Source organism: Aphelocoma coerulescens, chromosome 1A, assembly GCF_041296385.1.
Source record: "Aphelocoma coerulescens isolate FSJ_1873_10779 chromosome 1A, UR_Acoe_1.0, whole genome shotgun sequence".
NCBI lineage: Eukaryota > Metazoa > Chordata > Aves > Passeriformes > Corvidae > Aphelocoma > Aphelocoma coerulescens.
Window position 1 is genome coordinate 10,655,623 of NC_091014.1, and position 22,861 is coordinate 10,678,483.

Here is a 22,861-nt window from a genome sequence, read left to right on the forward strand (position 1 = left end):
CTGTGTGAAGTACAAGCCATGAGGTGTGCAATTTTGTGCAAACTGCTGGCGATTTTGTTCTTGCTAAGATTTGCTATAAAGGCAGCAACTCTCACTGGTAGTTGCTATGGAGATTTCTGAGAGGAACAAGCAGTATCTGGCTGCCTTACTGGAAGCCTGTAATCATCATTCTTAATTGAGAAAGTGGACAGGCATGCTTTGCTCTCACACACATACAAATGTGGCCAATATTTTATTGAATACTTTTGTTGGGTGGTATAGCTGCGGCTGTAGGGAACAGCTGCCTTTGAGGATAATTAGCTGTGGGCAGCTGGTTTAATTCAAGCGACTTTGGTTCTCTGAGCAACACACAAAATGTTTGTGCATGTTGAAATGGCAGTTTTGGACTCCTGTCATGAAACACAAAGAGTAGAGTTTGTGAGGAACATGGCGCTGCCTCGGCCAGCTGCAGCAAGGACAGGGCTCCTAAGGTGTCACCCAGGGTGGGTGTGGGTCAGACCTGGGCCCATGCACTCGGCTTTCTGAGGCAGCATCATTCAGAGGCCAGAGAATGCTACCAAAGTGTGCCAAGTTCCTTTTTTTGACCAAATTTCTAGGTTGTACTGAAATCACTCTATGCAACACAGATTCATGTTTGAATGCATAGTTTCTTTTTATGTTGTTTGTTTGTTTGTTTTATGAATGAAGTCAGGAAAAACTCTCGTGACGATGTTTTTTAAAAAAATAATCAAACAAGGACTATTAGTATTTTTTTACCGTTTTGTATATATCTCAGTATATTTTTTTTTCTTTTTTCTCATTAATTTTTATTTCTTTTATCTGGCCAAAAGTGCTTAGATGTGGCAACAGCTTTTATCATTTCTGAGTGATTGATTATCAATGAGTTCATACATTTCTACGATTGCTTTGAAGATACATATTGCAGGGAGGCAACAGCAGAGGCATTTTAACTCTTTTAATGCATAAATCTGCTGAGACAACTGAAATTGAAGCTGCTTCTTAGTTCAAGGCCTTGTATAGTGGAAACAAGCTGAAATATGAGCAAAAGCACAGTGTGTGTGTTTACAAATGACAGGGATTTAAAGCATTATCATTATTATTAGTATGCATACAATGAGCAGCAAACAGCCACTTTTTTTTTCCAGGTTAAAACTAGACATGAGAGTTTCTATGATGAATGTTGAGCTAGTTCTTTATCATTACATTTTAAAGGGATAGTATCCAGGGGCAATGAGTGCTGCTTCTTTATTATTACCCATGGTTTTACATTACATGGATCCTGTGTGGAAGAAACAAAAACCAGTAAAAGTCAGTAACAATCAACCTGTTGATTTGAACTGGCTTTAAATTAAGACCTAGGGAATATTTGAGTTATTTTTCTGGATGATGGATGTTTGCATGGTTACGTTGTGGGATATGGTAGCTGGTAACCAGCTGATATTGATTCATACTTTGAGGATGATGATGAAGAGAAAGAAGACATCTATTATATTGTAAGCTAGTGTGAGCCCAATAGAGATTATTTAATTAGTATTTAGTTTCATGGAGATATCATAAAGATGTTAATAGTATTTTTTTAAATTATTATTTTAATCATAACTGACACTATTTTTAACTAGTTTATTTTCATTGCTACGATGTTGAATGTCCCAGATTCATTATTTGAGTATATATCTAGATATGTACATACCTATGTGAATAGCAGAGAAAATTTGTGAGTGTAACTTATAAAGGTAATGAAACAGAGAGGAAATTTAGCATAAGTATCCACCTACATTATATTTAAACTCTAGTCCTACATGCCTTGTGAATTTTCAGTACACTTGACATGTAAGATGAATGGCTCTTTATAAATACATGTTGCCTTTAGAAAGAAAATAGAAAGAATAAGTGAAACCGGATACTCTCTCTTTAAATCATAAGAAACATTTTAATGTTTTCTATATGTTCTGTTTTATTATTTTGAAAAAATTAATACGCAAATATATTGATGAGCTCAAAAGTTATAATATATATAGATATCCATAATTAAAACTAGATGATTTGACGAGAGTTGTTTTCTTAATTTGTTACCCTGTAAATAAGTATACATTTTTGTAAAACAAACTGAGTTTAAATTACTAATTCCATTTGACATCCAAGCATGTGAGTGTGTCCTTATTTGGTTGTATCTTATAGATGTTCAGTGATGTGCTCAGGTGCTCAGCAATGGCTGACTAACGTGTGTGCTGTCATGCTACAGACAACGTGTACAGCAGACACAGTGTTTAAAAAAAATCCAAAAAACACCAAAAAAACCCTGCAAAAACAACAAAAAAAAAAGAATAGTCCTTGGGCAAATGTAATGTTTCCACAGTGAATGTTGCATGCATAGGTGGTGGTTTGTTGATATTCATTTTGGTTTGAATTTCTTTTAATTTTCATTTTGCTTTCAGAATCATCAGGAAAAATGAAAACAAAACAGATTTGTTCTTAAAGTTGTAAAAACTGAAACAAGCAGTATGAGAATTGTATAAAAATGCTTGTAAATCTGTCCCAGTTTTCACTTTATGTATAAATCCATGCCATGGTTTTGTGATTGTATACAGGATGTATCTTGAGAACTTATGCAAATTGTGCTCTATAAAGGCTGTTATCCCAGTCTGACAAATAAATATTTAAAATATCTGGTTTGGTTTCTTTTTCCTAATTAACATGAAAACCTATTTTACTGGTTTAAATTTCCCATTTGTTTACCAGAGTGGTTTTATGGAAATGCTCTACACACTGCCTGTACTCTTCTGTCCTATTTCAGCATTAGCACACCTCCCAAGGTATCACTCATGTCCCACACTTCATCTTGAAATAAAGAATGGTTCAGTCCTCAGAACTTTTTTCCAAACAAGTCAGAACCAGAATCACATTCAGCTTGTTGATATCTTCATACAGTTTCATGTCTGGCAACCTATATAGGCAGTAAATATGTATGCATACATCAGCACAGTTTAGGAATACCCAGGGGTTTGTCTCTTCAATGTGAAGAAAAGGTGAATTAAAAATGTAGCCTAACTCTGTATCCCTGTAAGTTCCTGATGGAGGCATAATAAGAAAGAATCTGATAAATCCTAGAAGGATTTTCTCTGGGTTTTTGCTCCAGCAGAATGAAGGTTTCCAGGAACAATATATTTTGGACTTTATTATAAAAAAGAAATCATTTTCTTTCAGCAATCATTTCTGTAGTACTGAATTTTACCTGACTAGTAGAACATCTGTGGTGCTTTCCCATTGAGACTGTATTTTTGAGCCATGTCTAGATCTATATTCATTATATTTGCATAGTTTCCCTATTTGATACAAATAATTAAAAAATAAACAAAACCATGATCCCCAAGTGAAATAAATTGTTGTTACAGTCTGGCATCTGGAACATATAGACTGCATTTTTTTTCTGTCAGTTGATGCTCTTTTTTCAAAAAAAATGTAGTGAGAAATAGGCAACAGCTTTGAGAATGACTCAAGAATAGAGGTGTCCTTTTTCACATCAGCTGGTTTGCTACAGCACTGACACAGGCTGACTTCTATTAATGCCCATCAGGAATAAAAATTGCCTTCCCAATGCCTGCCTCAATCACTAAGGTATGACTTCTCTCTGAGAAAACAGTTTGACTACAACAATGACTACAACAAACACTTCACCCCACACTCAGCTCAAATTTTCTGCATCCTCTTTTATTTTGGTGAGGAAGCTCCTGCTCAGTGAACTGGCCCTCTGGAAATGGTTAGAAAGCATTTTTGAAATGTTAAGGGAGAGAGAGCTAATGGGAGTTATCTGCTGTGGAAGCTGTTGGTTTATCTGAATCTATCTCCAGGAAACTAGTTTACAGAGAGAAAATCACAGTGTCACTTCACAGACACAGAAAGAATGATAAAATAATATGCAATTTTTAAATAATTAAAAATATTTAACAAAAATAATGTGTTTACTTACTCAGAGCATTCAAAAAAGTACAGAGTATGCAGGAGTTATTTCCTCACATTGCTATTTGTGGGGTTTAACTTAGAAGATATGATGTGACACTGGGAATTGGGAAGTTTATGGAATGTTTTTAAAATAGGCTGGACTTAAAATTCATATACAGAGAAGTTACTGAGAAATATATATGGAGTTAGATGATTTATCTATATCAGCATAGCTAAAATGGTATATTTGTTTGCAGACAAGGACTCAGACACTGTAGGTCTGACAGCAGAAGGATAGCTCCTAATTTGAACAGACTGGCCATTTAGCTGGAATAGAGTGGCTATTACTTTGACTTTTCCAAATGATCTCTATTGCTGTGTCCTTCAGAATTCCACTTACTGTATCAGGATCTTTAGGTGATACAATATCAGATAAGACTTTTAAGCACAGAGGAAAAAGCAAAATATAATCTTTTTCTCAGCATAGACTGTCAAATCTCAGAAAGTTCTTGGTATTTTCAGTTCAGCAGCCACAGCTAAGATAAAGATAGAAGACACTGACAGCATATTGGGAGCTGGGATCAATGTTGGTAGGGTCCTTGCTATCTAGAGGAGCCTTGTCAGGACAAATGAGCTTATGGGAAAACCATGCAGCTCAAAAAGGCAGATGTGAAGTCCTACATCTGATATTAAATAATCTGATGCAGCAGGCTGGGCCAACTGCGTGCCAAAATAGGGTCAGGCTGCAGTGCAGGACTTTAGTGGGGCAAAGGCACAGAGATCCAAGTTGCTGCACAGCCCTACACTGCAGTAGCCTGGTAACCCCTGATTCTGTGATGTTCTCCCTGTTCCCTCCCTAGCCTCGGTTTCTCCCTATTTGCTCCTGTACCCCAACCCCACCCAGGGACCGCCCCTGGGCCCCTGACAGAACCACCCCGCACCCAGACCATGCTGTCTCTCTACCTCCGAGCATTGCAGGGACAAGATGTGATTGAAGCCATGTCACACCCTCATGAGAGCCCCTTCTCTGCCTCCTTTACCCCCACTGCGTTGTGACGCTGCTGGCTGCCGGAGCCAGATCGCGGGGCTGTCCGAAAGGGACTCCGGGATGCGACTGATGGCATGGCCCCAGGAAACCCTCACTGAGCTCTCAGGGAGCAGCAGCCTGCTAGGCAGAGTCCAGAGGTTACAGCACTACATAATCTCTCCTGCTTAAGGAGCCTTTAAGCCAAAAAGAAACAGAGAGTGGGACGGGCGGCTACAAGTGGGATGAAAAAGGCAAGCAGCCAAAGAAGAGCTGTGACATTGTGGTGAAAGTGGAATGGAACTAGTGCAGGGCCTAAAATTCTTACAGTCCTCTTTTTATGAGAGAAGGTACACTATTTAAGCAATACACAATGGCACACCTACTGAAAATTCCCCAAGACTTTCTAAAAGTGGTCTTTTCACTGTTTTGTGATTCTAACTGCTCTTGTACAAAGAAATTCCTTGATTAAAATTCCTTATTAATAAGAAATATTGCAATACATTATTAAAATAATTTTTGAGTTTACTGTATGGTGCATATGCTTAATAAAAACCACTAGTGGTTTTGTTTAATAATTCAGATCTCTAGTTCATCATACAAACATGAAAAATTCTATTAAACTGAGGATATAAGGAATTTGCAGATGATTTTGGAATAATGTTCTCTGTTTTAATGTCTTTGACATCTCCCACTCAGCATAAGAAAATGACAGAGTACTGCCAGTTAATAGACAAAAAATTAAAGTCCCACAGCAAATACTAATGACACACTAATTATTATCTATGAAAAATAGATGAAAAGAACACAATCAATACAAAAGAGGAAAGAATAAGATATCTTCCATGCATTGCATTTAAATCTTTTCCAAAAAAAAGAGGATTGGATTTGTATACACAATTGCTTTTTCCATATCTAACCTAAATTAATTTTTATTGACTGGAATTTTAAAATACAGAGGGATCAAAATGTTATACTTTTAGACTTTTTTTATGCTGATGGACAGAGGCCATTTGAAAGTAAGTCCTGATAATGCAGAGAAATTTCTGTATCCTTATGATAATACATGGGAAATTCTGATTTCTCAGAATGTTATGTTTTACCAGTTATCAAGAATAATAAAAATTATTATAAAAAATCACCATCTGTTTCATCAATTCGATCTAAAGATAGTAGGGAAATGTTATTCCTCTTTTTTTAAAGGTGAGGAGCTGAAGCACAAGAAAGTTGCAAATCTCTTTACAAAGGTTTTCAAATTACCACGGCTTGCTCATCTCTCCTTTGTAAATTATAGGCCTTATTCAGTCTCTTCCTCTGAGAGGAAATCAAATAAAAGAAAACCACATTTCAACTCTGTGTTCTGAAAATCAAATTAATAAGACCTGGAATAATTTTTTATATCTAAAGAGAGGAGGTCAGAAAAGAAGCTACAACAAAAGGGCATTAAGAATTTGTTTTGAAAGCAAATGTCTGGAGCTTTCCTGTTGTTTTTGAAGCAAATTTGAGCTGAACACATTTAGGCAACTGCTCAGAGCTGCTTGCAGTCTCTGCTCTAGTTCATTATGGTAATACCAGGTCATTTTCATCGATGGCTTTGAGAATTCAGAGATTCTGCAACCTGGGGGCACTTCTTTCTTGCTTCTTCCTAGGCATTCAGAAGATGTAATATGAAAAAAATTACCTTCTTGAAAGCAAAAATTCACTTTGTTAGAACTATATTCTGTTCTCAATCTCATCTAGCAAGACTTCAGGGCACAGTAGAATTTAGAATTGTTTTCTTCTTTTCATTATTGTATTATAGATAAAAGGATGCAGGCATGCAAACTTTTCAACAGCTCTCTCTCTACCAGAGTTCACTTGATGTCATCTTTATTCAGCTAATATTGGTGGTGTCTGCTCTGTTGCTCAACAGAGTTTTTTCTTTCTAGTTGTGGTGTATATCACACAGACGGGATCCCTCCACCTAGTTCACTCCTTGTCTCCCACAAGCATATGATGATGGTTCTTCAGCTCCTTAGCTTGGATTTACTCTTTATTCAAGCACAGAAGAGCTGCACAGCCTTAGAGGCCTGCATTGTAGGCATTTAAATCCAGGTAAGATAAAGACTTCTTAACTGTCACCACAAAATTTCAAGCCAAGGAGCTTGCAATTTTAGGAGCAATAACAGTGCCTGGTGAACACATAAGAGTGATGTGGTTCAATGAAAATAGATCCTGTACATTGTTTGAAATCACCTGTTCATGACAGACAGACCAACCAATATTCTTTTTCATTGCTTTAGGAAAAAAACACCCAGATTGGCTTTGCTTAACACCACTCACAAAGAAAAGGATTGATCTGAGCTATCCAGGGCATTCCAGTAACATCTAAAGGTATCTGCAATGAATATCTTTTTGTTCTTTTCCTGAAAGGCCAGACTTTCTCTGATAAGCTTGTATGGGCTCACAATAATTTTTAGCATATTTCAAACCATCTAGTGTAGTGAAAAGGCATAAGACATGTACAGCATACACTATAGTAGCTCAGAAACACACAAAAATATTAACAGGCAATTTCTTTTAATGTTTTTTTCAGATACAGTTTAAAAAATATATTTTTAAATGACTGAATATTGCCAGTCCTGGAATCAGTGTTCCCAGAAAGAATCATATTGCTGAATTACTTTCCTCTAAAAAATAGGTAGTGCATACATGCCAAGGAAACATGGCTTGACTGCCTGAAAGAGCAGTGTCTGGTAATGTGAATCGCAGCAATATTTGCATACAGATTTACATGAGAATAGCAAAGCAAGTCTGTGCTTTCTTAATGATGTGTTAGAGGGGGAAAAAGTAGCCTGTATACATTAAAAACTTATTGAAATCAATAAGAAGGCTTCAAAATTACATAAGGTTTTCTTCAGTAAGAGCTAGTGTTTGGTGCAAGAGCTCTTTTCTCATTCCTACCATGATGCTTATTAAGATCTTTAAGTTCAACACAGTTTTAGAGACTATCTTGTTTTACTGCCATGAGGCTTCTCAAAAGTGTCACTGAGGGTGAAATGAGGTTTATCATTATCATTAGACTTATTTTAGACATTTTGGTATGATCAACACAAAGAGTAAATGTTTGAGGGCATAATAAATCAATGTGCCCACACAGAACTCCAAAGGGCAATGTTAATCATTATAATAAGCTCTCAAAGGCAAGGCTTAATCACACAATATCATCAGTTTAATAATGAGGTAGTTGTTAGTATATAGGTCAACATAAGACTCAAAAGAAACAGAAAAAAATTCTTTGATTGTAGTGTTAATGAAGGAGCAATGTAACAATATTATAAAGTCTGATGCCTGTGGGAAAAAGTGATTCCTTGTATCCCTTCACTACCTTGAAAAATTTTGACAGGCACATATTTATGCATGTTCCAGATAGAAGAAATAGTCTCTATAAAACATGTTCCTATTCCTTTTTTTTTTTTTTTTTTTTTCTTTTCAAAATAAAGATGCTTAGCATTTGGGGAAAGAACATCAAGAACTGAAAGGTTCAAACAGATGCTTTCAGTTCTTAATATCACCAATGGATGCTAATGCAGCAAGTGAAAATAATCACCAGTATTTTCTGTTTTTCTGAGGGTCTTAAAAACACTCCTGCTATAGCAATACCAAGTAACAATATCAAGCAGCAGAAATTTTTCCAGAGCTTTCTGACTTCGTTTAAGATCTGATATGTCCAAGTTTGCTAGTTTGCTCTGATTCAGCACTGTGCTGTCACCTTACTGTATGGGGAGGTTGAAGCAAAAAAACACACACGCACACACATGCCCACACATCTGCTTAAAATTCTGATATCCTTAACCTAGTTACATAGTAAAAGATAACACATTGGAGATGACTGCTGAGTTACAGCAGCAAAATATTGGGAATGGCACATAGAAGAGAAGTTCCCATTCTCTATCAGAGGAGGAGAAGGAAGAGGAAGAAGAGGAGGAGCAGGAGGAGGAGGAGGAGGGGGAGGACCTGCTGCATAAACCCAACAGCATTGCCCAGGTGCAGCATCCTTAATCAGAGAAACAAGAGTGGAGTGACCCTGCTCTCCCTCTTCTGCTTCTGCTTTCTGTTCCTGCAGGAGCTGTGGCTGCCCTTTAGGCCTTCTTGTTATCCCTTTTGTGCTTTCATGCTTTATGGGGTGTTTTACATGTGGTGAGTCTATGTTTGTTTTTGTCTCAGCTGTGTCTGAGTCAGGTTCTGCCCAGCTCTCAGAGCTGCATCACTTCAGTGAGCAGTAGTACAGCAGACAGGATTAGGATTCATGCCCTTAGAACCCCTGGTATCATACTATGCTTGTGCTCTTGAGGCCTCTGCTTATAGACAGGAAAAAAAGGACAGTACCAGTGACTCATTTTCCTTGGAATAAATCTAGTCAGTAATTAAAAGTCTCTAGTGGATTCAGGCCATTTTCCAATTGCACAAAAATTCAATCTTTATTTTAATGATTGTGATACATGTTATGTCTACAAGCATTCAAGAAAGAATCTTAGAGCCCAGTGAGGTTCTGTGTGGACCAATATAAAGCACTATAAAATAAAAAAAATATTTTAAATCTTGAAAAAGTTGCAGCATGTTTTCAAATTCAAAAGAAAAAAACCCCACAATTTCTTTTCTTGTAATGCTATATCTCTTGACTATCAAAGAGCAGTTACTACATTTTAAAGATTAAGGCACTAAACTCCAGGCTGGAGGGAGGTAGTTTATCTTTTTCAAGAGTAAAAGTTAAAAATCTTTTGCTGGTCTTAGACACCTATGGTGGACTGAAAAAGAGAAGTTGGTACTGCCATGCATTCAACAACAACTAAACGCTCATGTGAAGTGTGAAGGGTCATGGTTCATATAGCTCTTTTTCCTATCTGTTTCTCATGAAGGTCTGGAAAACAGGATTTTCTTCTTTCCTAACTTCAGCAGGCCCTTACCCTGCTCTGCCCCGTTCCCCAGTACTCTGGTCTGGCCTCCTGCAGGGCTGAGGGCATGCTCAGGGCCTTATACATGGGCTGGACAAGAAATCACTGGTTTTGAATGTCTTTCTGGGAACTGTGGTGAGCATTGCTGAGTCTGAGAAGATTCTTTACACTCCTAAAGCAAAAACCTGACTCACCAGACTGATGCTTTCCAATCTTTCCAATTTGAATTATTACTCTTTAAAGTTAAAGGTGTTTAAATGGGTTGTTGTCAATGACCCTTTACATAGCCTAGGTCAGCATGTAACATGCAGAGCCTGTTCACCAAGCATCCAAGTTCAATGATTAATGACAGAAGCCAGGAAGAGTGCCTGAAGTGCCTTGGTTGACTTAACCCAACGGGGCAGTGCCCACATGGCATCTCCTCACAACCACCAGGACCAGCCACAGCACCTGTTTCAAACTTCACGTCAGCAGCGCCTGTGGCATTCACAACATTGCTCAAAATCCAGAGCAGCAGTAGAACTAATCTGTCTTAAAACTTCAACATTGCAAATTTGGTTTGTCAGAATTGAATGTCAGCCCTTATTGTAAAAATTTTAAAGATTTTTGAAGCATTTACTTTTTCGCATCTTTATAGATGACAGTAAAAGTAAGCAAGCACATAGTTTAGGTTTTGTGTAGAAGTTGCTGATATAGTTATGTGTTAACCAGAACAGTAATGATAACAATATTAGATAGCTATTTTTATTTGAAAAAAAATTGTATTAATTTTTTCCAAGGTTCCCTGGTGTTCTGAGTTTTAATATTACTTTTTAATCATAGTCTTGGGTCTGTGATCCATTTCCAGTATCAAATACAGTTCAGCCAGTCTTTGAAAGCACTGATTCAAACTTCAAAAGAATATGAAGAATGCTGACTAGGAAAGAGCCCGGAGATATGAGCATAAGGAATAAACAAGTGAGCAAACTCTCTGAGGAAGAAAACCCAGGGGCTACATAAATCTGGAGCATTCCCCACAAATATGTGCTATCATTTTTATTTAGAAAACATCAGTTGAAGAAGAGGACAATAAGACTACCTTTTAAATATATAAATATGGTGATAAATTTAGGAAAAAAAGGAAGGCTGTCTAAAATAATAAATTAAAAATAAACATTAATAACCATTTTATAGTAAATTTCTTTGTGCAGACACTTCTATTAATTTCCACATATTTTAAATATTTATAACAGTGATTAGGATAACTCAGTTAAATAATTTTTATATGTTGTTTAAAATAAAGTTTTAAGCTGCAGTTCTTACATATTTTATTATGATTTGTGAAATTCAGAAGCCCTAACCCTAAGTTGCATATCGTTTTTTTCTTCCTGACTTTTAAAGGTTGGGGATTTTAAAGTCAGCAGCAGATGGCAGCATGGCCCTCAGGTTTCCCCATTAAGCATTCAGACCAGAGCGAGCAAGTTTTGTAACTTGTGGTAGACTTCAAAGGGAGGAAGCTACGCTGGCTAATTAGCCTGAACCTTAATTCTAAGGAAAAAAAAATTAAGCAGATAACATTTCATTTTTTTGTAACATCAAATTTGATGTGGAAACATGTCTTTATATGTTCTATGTTCTCTTAGCCTTGTCAGTGCTGAGGAAGTCTTGGGTTTAGAAAGTAGCAAAGGGTGTGAGTGGATCTAATCCTCTAAAAATTAATTTTTTCGTTAAAATATTTGTCTTTCAAATAAGACAGAAATTCATTAGACCAATAATTTTGAGGCAAGGACTTAACATAACTAAAATATAATCTGTATACAAGTTTCTTTAATGTATTTCTGAGGTCCTTTGCTAGTACATAATGTTCATTACACAAGTTTGACATGTTGTGGACAGCCCAAGTATTTCAGCAGTGATGTTACAAAATTTCAGACCTATGGAGTGTGAAGGGCTCTCCTTTTGAAATTCTAGGCTGTGCAGTCAAAAATAACTAAAACAACTAACCAGGAATCCTGCTGAACTGCAGTTTATCCTTTTTGATTTTTTTTTAATGAATCATTTGCACACAAAGGGTTATTTTTGGAAGGACTGAATGAGCATTTAGAAAGTAATGTGAAAAGGTACCTTTTAAAAATTGTCATTAAAACATTAACTGCTTACTAATGCTCTCATGGTCAAGACAAATGAAAAAGCATTTTTAATAGTTTTCATGATTATGCTTGACCCCACGGTGTGTTTTATTGCACACAACAGCTATTCACTCTCTTCTGGGAAACCCCAGATAAAACAACATCCTGTTCTCACAAAGAAGTCCTCAGACTATCCTTCAATATATTTGTATTCAAGTATCATCACGACATGATAACAGACTACTGGTGGCTGTGGAGATGTGACAGAACATTGCCAGCAACCTCTAGGTCCAAAAAATCATTAACCCAAGACCAGGAACTCATCAGTTTCTTTGTATATATACACGTGTAATATTTTTACTCAGATCTATAAGCAATTAAATTATTCCAGAAATGGTTTGTAAGAAGCCAGAGGTCGGAAGCCGCGGCGGTACGGGGAGCTCGGATCCCCGGCGGGGGGAGAAGAACAGACAGCAGCCAATATGGTTGAAAACTAAACTCCGATTTATTAGCAGTCTCGAGGCACTTAAATAGTATACCAGCTTGTTAGCTTCTAAGGGGCTTACTTATCAGGATATTTTTCTATTTCTACACAATCAGGCTACATTGGCAGTCTTCCACAATCTTGTTATGTTCAAAGGAATCTTGTCCTTGCCTCCCTTATACTCCTAGATATCACACCTGCAAGTACGTTACTCCCTGAAATTTCTCAGGCTGGAACTGTTTTGCTTTTCACAGAGACTTTCCCACAGAAAGTGTCTCATACACACAGGCCCAAAAACCCTCCAGCTCAATAGCTTGCACAGCTCCTTTATTGATCCCAATAAATCCATTCTCCAACAATGGTTTTAATAAAAATTGGTAGAATCATGCTGTTGAACAATCCACAGGATCAAACAAAAATTTCTGCCAGAAGGGACCTTAGAAGGTTGTGCCTTGTGTAGTTTGGCTGCACTGTTGAGACTGAAGCATGAAGGGCAGTAGTAAGTACTCCAGAAATCTTCATGATGTCCTGGTAACACACACTTTCTAACCTCATAACTGATCTTCTGTACCCAGTAATTGGCTGTCAGATGTCAATTTGACTTTTCCATGTTGTCATGAAGGAAGAAGAGAAGGCTTGACTATGGAAGCAAAAGGGGAAAAAGTCTCTGTTTTCACTGAGGGATTCCACCACAGCACTGTACACACTGCAAGTAAGAGGATGTGTCACTCTGCACACAGCCCAAAGTGCACCTGCTCCTGGAACTCTTCACAAATTCTTCAGTATTTCTGTTTCTGTTTAATTTTTTTTTAATTATTAAAAAGTTGAAAAGAGTACACTTCCTCTCCTCCAGCCCTCATTAATGTACCACAGGCAATTGGGAGTTCTGGTAACTGAAATGAACTAGAGATGGGATCTTCAGGGAAAGCACACAGCTATCGTTTTTGATTGGATTTATAGCCGTTCCTTGCAAGCACTCCTTTTTGCCAGGAGATGGTGCCATAACTCCAGAAAAGGTGGATATGTGTTTTCAACAGGAAAGCAAAAATACAGACTTTAACACCACTATACAGATTTTTTAAATCTACCTATGTAGTATTTAGCCCCAACATTATTTCAGTTTTGATTTTTTTTTTTTAAATTTCGCTGATTCGGGAAGTTTGCTTTGCTTGTTGCTTTGTTTTCTGTATAGGAAACTACTCACGTGAATGATTAATTCCAGTACATAACCCAGAGTTTGTTTTCCTTGGCTTGGTTTGTTCTTTACCTTAGCTTACTTCAGTAAATGTGGAGGTTTAAAATTTTTTTTAATTAATTAATAAATTGAAACTACAGATAGAGAGATAATCTAAATACTGATATCTGTTATAAACTGCTAGTGAAAGAACAGACTGGTATTTTGTTTTGATACATAAAGAAGCATGTTTGATTGCAGGACTAATTTGAAAACACCAAGAGAAAAGAGATTTGGGAGTCTTAGGATGACTCCAGAACTTCCTCTTCTGTAAATCTAGCTATGCTTCAAGCCAGCATTTTGCACCAAATCAGAATGGCCCACATGAATTGAACATGCTCTGTACTTTTCCTTGTGCCTTTCATTTTATTGTTCATTTGAGAATATTTTAACCTAAAAAAAACCCAAACACTCTGCATACCGGTATTTTACAGAACTTGGAAAAAAAAAAAAAAAAAAAGACACATTTAGCTGACATCAGTTCTGTTAGTTCCATAACTTAGCAGATTTGTAAATATTTCCCATGCAACCAACATTTCAATGTTTTTTTAATTTTGATTTTTGGTTTGTTGTTTAGAAGAGAGAGTTTTCTAGGATAAATTATTTGATCATGAAAAGATATTACTAGATCAAAGTACTTTGCTGAACAGCTCTAGATTAAACAAACCTGTTGAAGCTCAGGCATGGGAACAGCCTGAGGAGCAGGAGCACTTCAAGGATGCCTTCCTGAGTGTCCATGTGGATCACCTGATTCCCACCTGAGGTCAGGTTGTTTACAGAGGCTTGCTGCCTTTTTAGCAGGTGCCAGAGGAACCCTTATGCTAGACAACCTGGGATTTTTTTTTTATATGTTTGATGACAAATATAAACCACCAAACTGGATACAGCATGGTCTGTCTTTATCACTTCTAAACTCAAAGATTAACCAAGAACCTCCTTTCCCTACTGAAACTCTAATGGCTGGCTCAAATGAAATCTTACACACAGCATATTCCAGGTTTTATATTTCCTTCTGTCATGTGGTCGATCAGTAGGATCTACTGTCCACTGTAATCCATAAACTCCTAGTGGCATCAGCCTAAAGTTATTTATCTATCTTTACTGAATTTATTTTGCATTTTATGCCATTTTTTACATCTACAACGGTTTCTTCTTTCAGAAATTTTAGCCAGTGACCCAAGTCAGAAATTTCATGTATTGACAGACTTGAGGTAACAATTTCCAAGTGTCTTGAAGATATCTATCTACAGACTTCTTTTAGATAAAAAAATTTTCCTGTCACCTTAGAAGTGATAATTATGATTATATTCTCACAACTGACAAGAACCATATTTATGCATTACAAGCCGTAATGTTAAAAAAAAAAAAAAAGTCAATAAAAAGGTAATAATTGTCTATATTTTTAATGAAAAATTGCTAGAAATACTTAGATGCAGTATTAGAGCTTATTTTTACTGAGTTTAACTTTTTACTGAGTTTACAAGGTGTTAGGCTTGCCTTGACGTAGAACTTTGTTTCCACTTACCAGTGGTGAGCTTAGACCTGCACAGACATGGTCTTAAAGGTAACAAGGTGAAGAGACAAATCCAGTATTTTGTGTTTAACATGCACAAAGATCACAGCACATAGTAAATGCAGCTGTAGTGTGGAGGTGCAGAGCAATGAAGACAGAAAGGTGCAAATGGATGCTAGTAAACATTTAAAAATGGTTCCATGTTCTACATCTGGTGAGTGATGTGGCAGCCACAGTAAGGCCTGACAAAAAATGGCTTAATAAGCTGAGTCCTCTCATAAGGCAGAATAAGGAGAGGACTACAGACAGGGAGCAAATCCTTTAGGATTTCAGATGCTGGGCAGCCTGTATTTGTACAGAGTCAGATGGAGCCTGCATAGATTTTCCCAGAGTGTGCTGCAGAAAGTGAAGCAATGCAATCCATGGAGGGATGCTTTCCCTTGTGGTCATCTAAGATGTTATATAATTTCCTTCTGAGAAAACAAATGTATGAAGCCTGTCTTAAACTAAGAAGGGCTTTGACACTCAAAAGTTTTCCTAATTTTTTCCAGCTATACTAAGTGCTCCGATGAGACATATTATTTCACGTTGAAAAAATGCTTTTTCTTGGTAATAAATGTCATCAATGCTGTCTCAATGAATGTCTTCACCCGTCTATGGAAACTAAGGTTTCATCAAAAGAATTTATAAATTGTTCTGCTTTGGCTCATAAGCTGAAGGATTCTTACTGTTTTGTTTGTGTGAAGAAGGTACATGGTATTTACTGAGTCGTGATTCAGTCCTGAGATTAGATGAGTTCATGACTCATTCACACCTGGTATTTAGATGTCTTTACAGTTATTTTTTTGCACTCCAAACTTATTACATGCTGAATTTGATTTGGCTGCTAAGCCTGTTTCTAACACTACACCACTTCTAGTAAGTTGTCCTTCAAACACACAAATATGCAACAAATTGCCTGTTATTAAAATGTCTAATATATAATATTAATCTAAAGTGTTTTTTTTTTTTTTTTTTTATTTCTGACATTGTGTTTCTTAGTTCGTTCTTGTATCTCTTTCAAGGATGAAAATCTCTAAATTTGGAATTCTTTCCCATCTCAAGGACAAAAGAAAGATACTTTCAACAGACACAAAGAGGTCTGTTGGTGTAAAACAATAGATGTTTATTAGCTTTCAGTCCTTCACTAACGCAGTGTTAGGTGCTCGAGGCACGAGCTCTGGTGTGCCCCAGGTCAGAGACAGTGCAGCTGCGTTACCTCGCTGAAGCGACTTCGGAGTCAGGAAAAGAGCTGCTGGCTGGGCTCGCTGGCTTCTCGGCAGAGGGAACACGGCAGGAGCCGATGGGATCGGCTCACGTTAGCTCGGAGACAAAGGAAGAGAGAGGCTGTTCTGGTCTGGCTTCTCACAGGTTTATTGTTAGAAGTTTCGCAACCCGAACAAGCTCGGGAGGGATGGAATGTGATGGGATCTGATGGGATCTTCCCCCGAGGCTTGTCCTCAGTTTTATAGAGTTTGAAAACCGCGGGGAAAGGGGAAAACAACCAATGAGTTACAAACCAGGGGGAGGATACAATTTCACAAGAACCACTGGTGGAAATGGAGAGGCGGGAGTTACAACAGAGAACCAGTGAACAACGGAGTAACCGGGAATTTTCCCGAACCGGGGGAGGTGGCTTGGACCCGGGCACCGCCCAGGGGGTGCGGCTGAGGCTTCTGAGCCGCCCCTGGACCCACCCTCTGAGTCTGCCTCTTCGGGAAACTCGATCCAGGGGATGGGCTGGGATTGATTGGCATCTCGCTGCCCCAGCCCCACAGTGGGGTGGGTCACACCAACACTTCACCTCACCCATACCATGATCCCAGGACTTGGTTAACAGCGGAGGAACTGACGGTACAAGTATAGGGTCATACCACTTGTTCTTGGGGAATGGCAGCAATCTCAGCTCCTGTATATTGCTCACTAGAGAAATGCAGTCCCCAGAGCTGGGCAGAACCTGACTTGCGCACAGCAGACACAACATGGATCATGTACTAATTACACGTAAAACACCCCATAAATCATGAAAGCACAAGGGGGATAACACTAAGGTATAAAGGACAGTCACAGCCCCTGCAGGAACATGGGCAGAAACAGAAGAGAGAGAGCAGGATTGCTCCAGCCCCTCTTCCCTAGGTAAGGATGTTGCACCTGGGCAGTGCTGTTGTGTATCTGAGCAGGCCTTCCGCCTCTGGTAGAGAAAATTCTCCTCTTTTATTTGCCATTCATCACATTTTGCTACTGCAGCTCAGCACTTATCTTTAATGTGTTGTCTTTTACTGAGTAAGCAGGTTAAGTATATTCAGAATTTCAAGCAGGTTTTTGAGGGTGTGTGTGGTTGTTTGTGTTTTTTCCTCTGGCTTTCCTGTATAGTAAGGTGATTAGTACTGCAACCCAGAGTCAACAAACCTGGATGCAATAGTTCATAGAATCATAGAATATTCTGAGTTGGAAACACCCACCAGAACCAATGAAGTCCAGCTCCTGGCCCTGCACAGGACAGCCTCAACAATCACACCATGTGCCTGAGAATGTTGTCCAAACACTTCCTGAGCCCTGTCTGGCTTGGTGCTGTGACCACTTCCCTGAGGATCCTTCTTCCAGTGCCCAGACAACCTTTGGATGAAGAACCTTTTCCTAATATCCAACCTAAACCTGCCCTGACACAACTTCAATCAATTCCCTTGGATCCTGTCACTGGCCACCAGAGAGAAAAGTGTCTACCCCTCTGCTTCTCCTCATGAGGAAATTGTAGACTGTGATGAGGTTTCCCCTCAGCCTCCTCTTTCTCAGGCTGAACAAATCAAGTGACCTCAGCTGCACCTTGTATGGCACCAGTGCAGAGTAAAGTGGGATAATCCCCTCCCTTGACAATCCAATGATGCTTGGCTTGATGCCCCCCAGGATACTCCTTTCTATCCTTTTCACTACAGGTATACAAAGAGCAACACTTTCATGATAATTAGTTTCTCTACTCACAGCAGCAGGTTGTCTCTTCTTTCTGTCTCTCTACCTTTGTACCCATACAGCTGCATGCAGTACACAGCACTTAGCAAGCACTTCATGAGGCATAGATCCTTTTGAGCTGTTATTTTTCTTCTAAAGAACAAGCTTCATATTTTGTTAATACACTTGGAGACCTTCTCAGTGACTTTATGTAAGTTTTCCTTTGAGCTATAACTCTTCTTTCAGCACAATAACACTCAAAAGATTTTTTCATTGAAAACATATTAGGGAATTTCTAATAACATTCATTCAAGTCCAGGCTTTTGAGACATCTAGAAATATAGACCTTAACAAGTTTCTGAAGAAAATTGAAATAAAAGTTACATGAAGTGATACTAAGTATGGAAATGTGTCTGCTGGAGTCTCCAGATGGTCATTAACCGCATCCACAGATAAGATTTTTAAATCTGTAAAAATAAATCATAGATACTAGTAAACAATCTAGTAAACCAAACCAGGAGTAATTTAGACAAATGAAGATACTGTAAACATCCAGCTTACATTGGGAAAACATTTATGAGATATTATATTATAGGACTTGTCTGTAAAATTCCATTTTTGCCATTTCAAACCATACCAGCTATCAATTTACATGGATATGTATCACCTTAGAAGTTTTGATAAAGGGTTAAACACTTTATATATTTGAATTCTTTAGCTGTACCACCCAAAGTGAAGCAAGGACTTAATTCATACTAGTGACACTTTTCTGAAGGAGCTCTGTTTACCAGGCCACAGTGTAATCATACTTACAGAAAATAGGGCCAGGTGTCTTTGGGAAGGTTCTTACTGATTTTGGTGAAAAGTGGAAAACTGGAGAATGAAATGTGGGACCAACAAAGCTATGGCTATTGATAAGTCAGTTTGTCCCCTAATGGGATTATAATTGCCTATAGATCAAAGAGCTGGAGCAGTATCATAGCTTTTAACCCTGCCAAACATCTCAGTTAAGATTCACTTTTTTTTCCTAGAAGAGAAGAACAAAAGTAATTTAACAAATTACAAGCTGTAAAATGCTTAACTGTTCTAAGACATAAAGTGGGATGAGAAGGTGGTACACTGGGAAGTCATGTGGGGAATAAAAGGATACAAGGAATTCCTGGTGTGTTTAAAGAGCTCAGTCTACAGACACAATAATATACATGACCCTCAAATAGTTTTGTGTCCATACATCTCTCCTCCTAGTCTGAAATATGTTCTTAATTTTTTTTTTAAATGACACACTTTAATTTAATGATTCATATTTCAGACACATCAACGTTTTCTATAAACTTAATTTTGCTGGAAACTGTAATCATAAGATTCTTTACTTTCACAGGTTGCTTTTGTCCATGCACTACAATGTGTGCACTAGATGGCACTAAATGCTTAATGTCAATTCTGTGCCCTGTCTGGAAAAGAGTTTACAGGGCCTAGTGAAATGATTGCTGAGCTTCATGTTATCTTGAATTAATAGAATTGTTAAAGACAGAAATAGGAATTTATTACTTTGCAATTTGTACCAGAATGAAATGTTGAAAGCAACTTTTGTACACCCAGCTATCATGCAACGAAATAGCAAAATAAAAAAAAATTTAAAACCTCCTAAAATTATATTGAAACACATGAAGCCCAGAATTTTCACTGAAATTCAGGCAACAAAATTATAATTAGAGTCTCTACCAGATGGGAAAAATGTAAAAACAAAGGAACTATGAAGAAAATATTTTCATAGAATGTTTCATTTTTAACAGTTTGGCTGGAAAGGGAAGGCTTGAACTCCAAAGTAGACTTCAGTGCAGAAGTCTCCAGACTGTTATGTTCTTTGATATGAATATTATTTACGTTCTGGGAAAATATTATTAACTTGATAGATCACAGTTTTCTCAAATAAAGAGCTACAATGGAGATTTAATTTTTTTTAATCTTTAGAGTTTTAAGATAGCTGAAAAAAATAGGTAGATTTTAACATTTATTAATTTCACTATAAAATTCTACCTTTACAATCAAGCTGACCAGGACATAATTTACAACAAAGCAGGAAATACACAGAGTTAATGGGAGCATTTCTCGTGTTCCTTTTTGGCATTTCTGCTTGGATTATGTGTTTCTCCTTTCCAAGCACAGTGAGCCTGGGGATGCAGCCAAGTCCAGTTCCTATTATCTCCCAAACTGTGATAGTCACACAAGGAACAAATCTCCATGATATTTTTCAAGAATAATGAAAAGTCACATAAGAGCAGCAAAATTATCCGCCTAAAATACCAAGCAGCTGTGGCACTGGCAGGGTTTTAGAAGCTGGTATCACATCAGAGCAGTGTTCTTGGCTCTTGTGCCTGTCTTTCAGACAACTGCTGCACCTCTGGCACCCAGAGATTCAAGTGCTCTCTTTAATCACCACCAGTCATCAAACCAAGTACATTCTACATCTTGGCTCCAATATCCAAGCTGGAGATAACTTTTGTAACTAAGAAACAGACACAGTGAAGTTTGAACCTTTCCACAGTAAACTGAGATGGGATAAGAGACACCGTCTAGACTGGAGTGCATAGCTGTGAGAATACTGTGAAACACTCTGAAAAGGAATGGCAAAACTATAATCCAAGCTATCAATTCCTTTTTAAAAGTCTCTTCTATTCAATCAAGGTTCCCACCATTTGGATTTGGATTACTTGCAATGGTGAATGCTTCTCATCAGCCTTTCATGAAATACTTCTGAAAATCTGATCTGGTGCCTCTTTGGATCTAAGAGTTTTTGACAGTATCACTCTGTCACCCAGTGGGGATAGTATTGGGAACCTTCATCTGACATCTCATGAGGTGGGATAGCTCAACTAGCTATCATGACTTTTGTATCACAGCTTTTGCTAGATTTTTGTTGATGTTGACTCTTTCTTTTTAGTAGTAGTCGACACAAATAGCAGAGGAAACTTCTAGCGTTTTTATTGTGAAGAAAGCTTTTCTCAATAGGATGTGTCCTTAATCTAAGCTGAATATCCCACAGAAAATCAATTTTTTACAAAGAAGTCTCCAGTTTTTCACTGTTAAGGAGTAAGTCTAAGTGCAGTGCTCTGCCTCTATATGTAGAGTGTTTCCAGACAGAATTACTGATATCAGTTCTACACTTACTATATTTTATTACTTCTGTCCTCTTAAAGCAATTTTATTTACTCTGTTTTGTGGACTGAGAGCTTCTTACCCCACTATTATTTTGTGATGCCCTTCTGTAGGCAATAGGAGAGATTCGTTTTCATTTTTGCACTGTGTCAGCTTTTTCAGCCTGCACATATGATGTGAGATCTCAACGTATTTTCTATGCATGTAGCAATAACATGCCATATTGGAAGCAGTGAAAACATAACCTTTACATTATTTTTCTTCCCTGTCAACAAACTAATTATGTTCCAATGAATGAAATCAGGCTTTTGCTATGAAGCTTTCAAAATCTCACAAGAGCAATTTGCACTGAATACTATACTAACTCTCTAGTTTTCATTCTACAAACAGTAAAAATTAATTCAAAAGACTGTAAATTTGACTTAGATTGCTAATACTGGCTACTAGAAAAGAACAGAGATTCCAAACAACTTTCATTGTAACTAAAAACCAATAATTTAATACCTTCTGTTACATTGCAGTCTGTAATAGCCACCCCATTAGTTACTCTAGATCATCTCCTGGCTTTTAGTGCTGACTTCCAGTTATAATGGGCACTTGTGTACTAAAGGAATGTAATTAATTTTTTGCCCAGAGTACATGTGGAGTTAATCAACAGGCTTTTTAGGGGACCACAAATTGCAAGTCCTGCAGATACAGACACCTCAGAGTGTGATATATGAAGGAAAATGTTAGAGGAATAGTACTTCAGAAACAATCAATATGAGAGAAAAAATTCTCATTCTCTCTACACTAAGACCGTGGCTTCTGCTACCTTAGTGTATGTCATACCTAGATAGACACCTAGTTAGAGATGACAATCTTTTCATTATTAAGATGCTCCTATGTTCAATTACATGCAATATTATTTTTATTCTGAATTTGTATTATTCCATAATCTTCCCTCTGCATCATCTGCATATCTGAAATGGAAAATATCAGGCCATCTTTCTTAGCTACCTGCTTCATGAAAATTTAGCTTTCTGCTACCCCACATAATTTACATGAAGGTGACAAAGAGGTTCCTGTGAAAAATCTATGGGGGGCATTCAAATTCATCCAGTTCAGACATTCTACTCAGTTGGTGGATTAGAGTAGTGGTTAAATGTCTAGCTCTTTTCCTAGATCAACAGGACAAGGCAGACACTTTGATCAGCCTGGGTTCTGGTTTCCTAAATATTCTTGCTGAAGGAACATGGTGTTATGGTGATGGGTTTTAACCTACAAGAGTTATGGAGCCACAAGAAGAGTGGGAAAATTGGATCCTGCGGTTAACACTAACACTAGCATGTCTGGCTGACTTGGTGAGGTGTTTGATCCCTTCTCTCAGGATCTGCATTGACATTTTTAACCTGATGAAGGTATGAAATCCCATTTCAGGGAGGCAGGTTCAAAGGATTTTGCCTCCTCTAAGAGCAGACTTGTGGCACCAAATCACAAGTGCT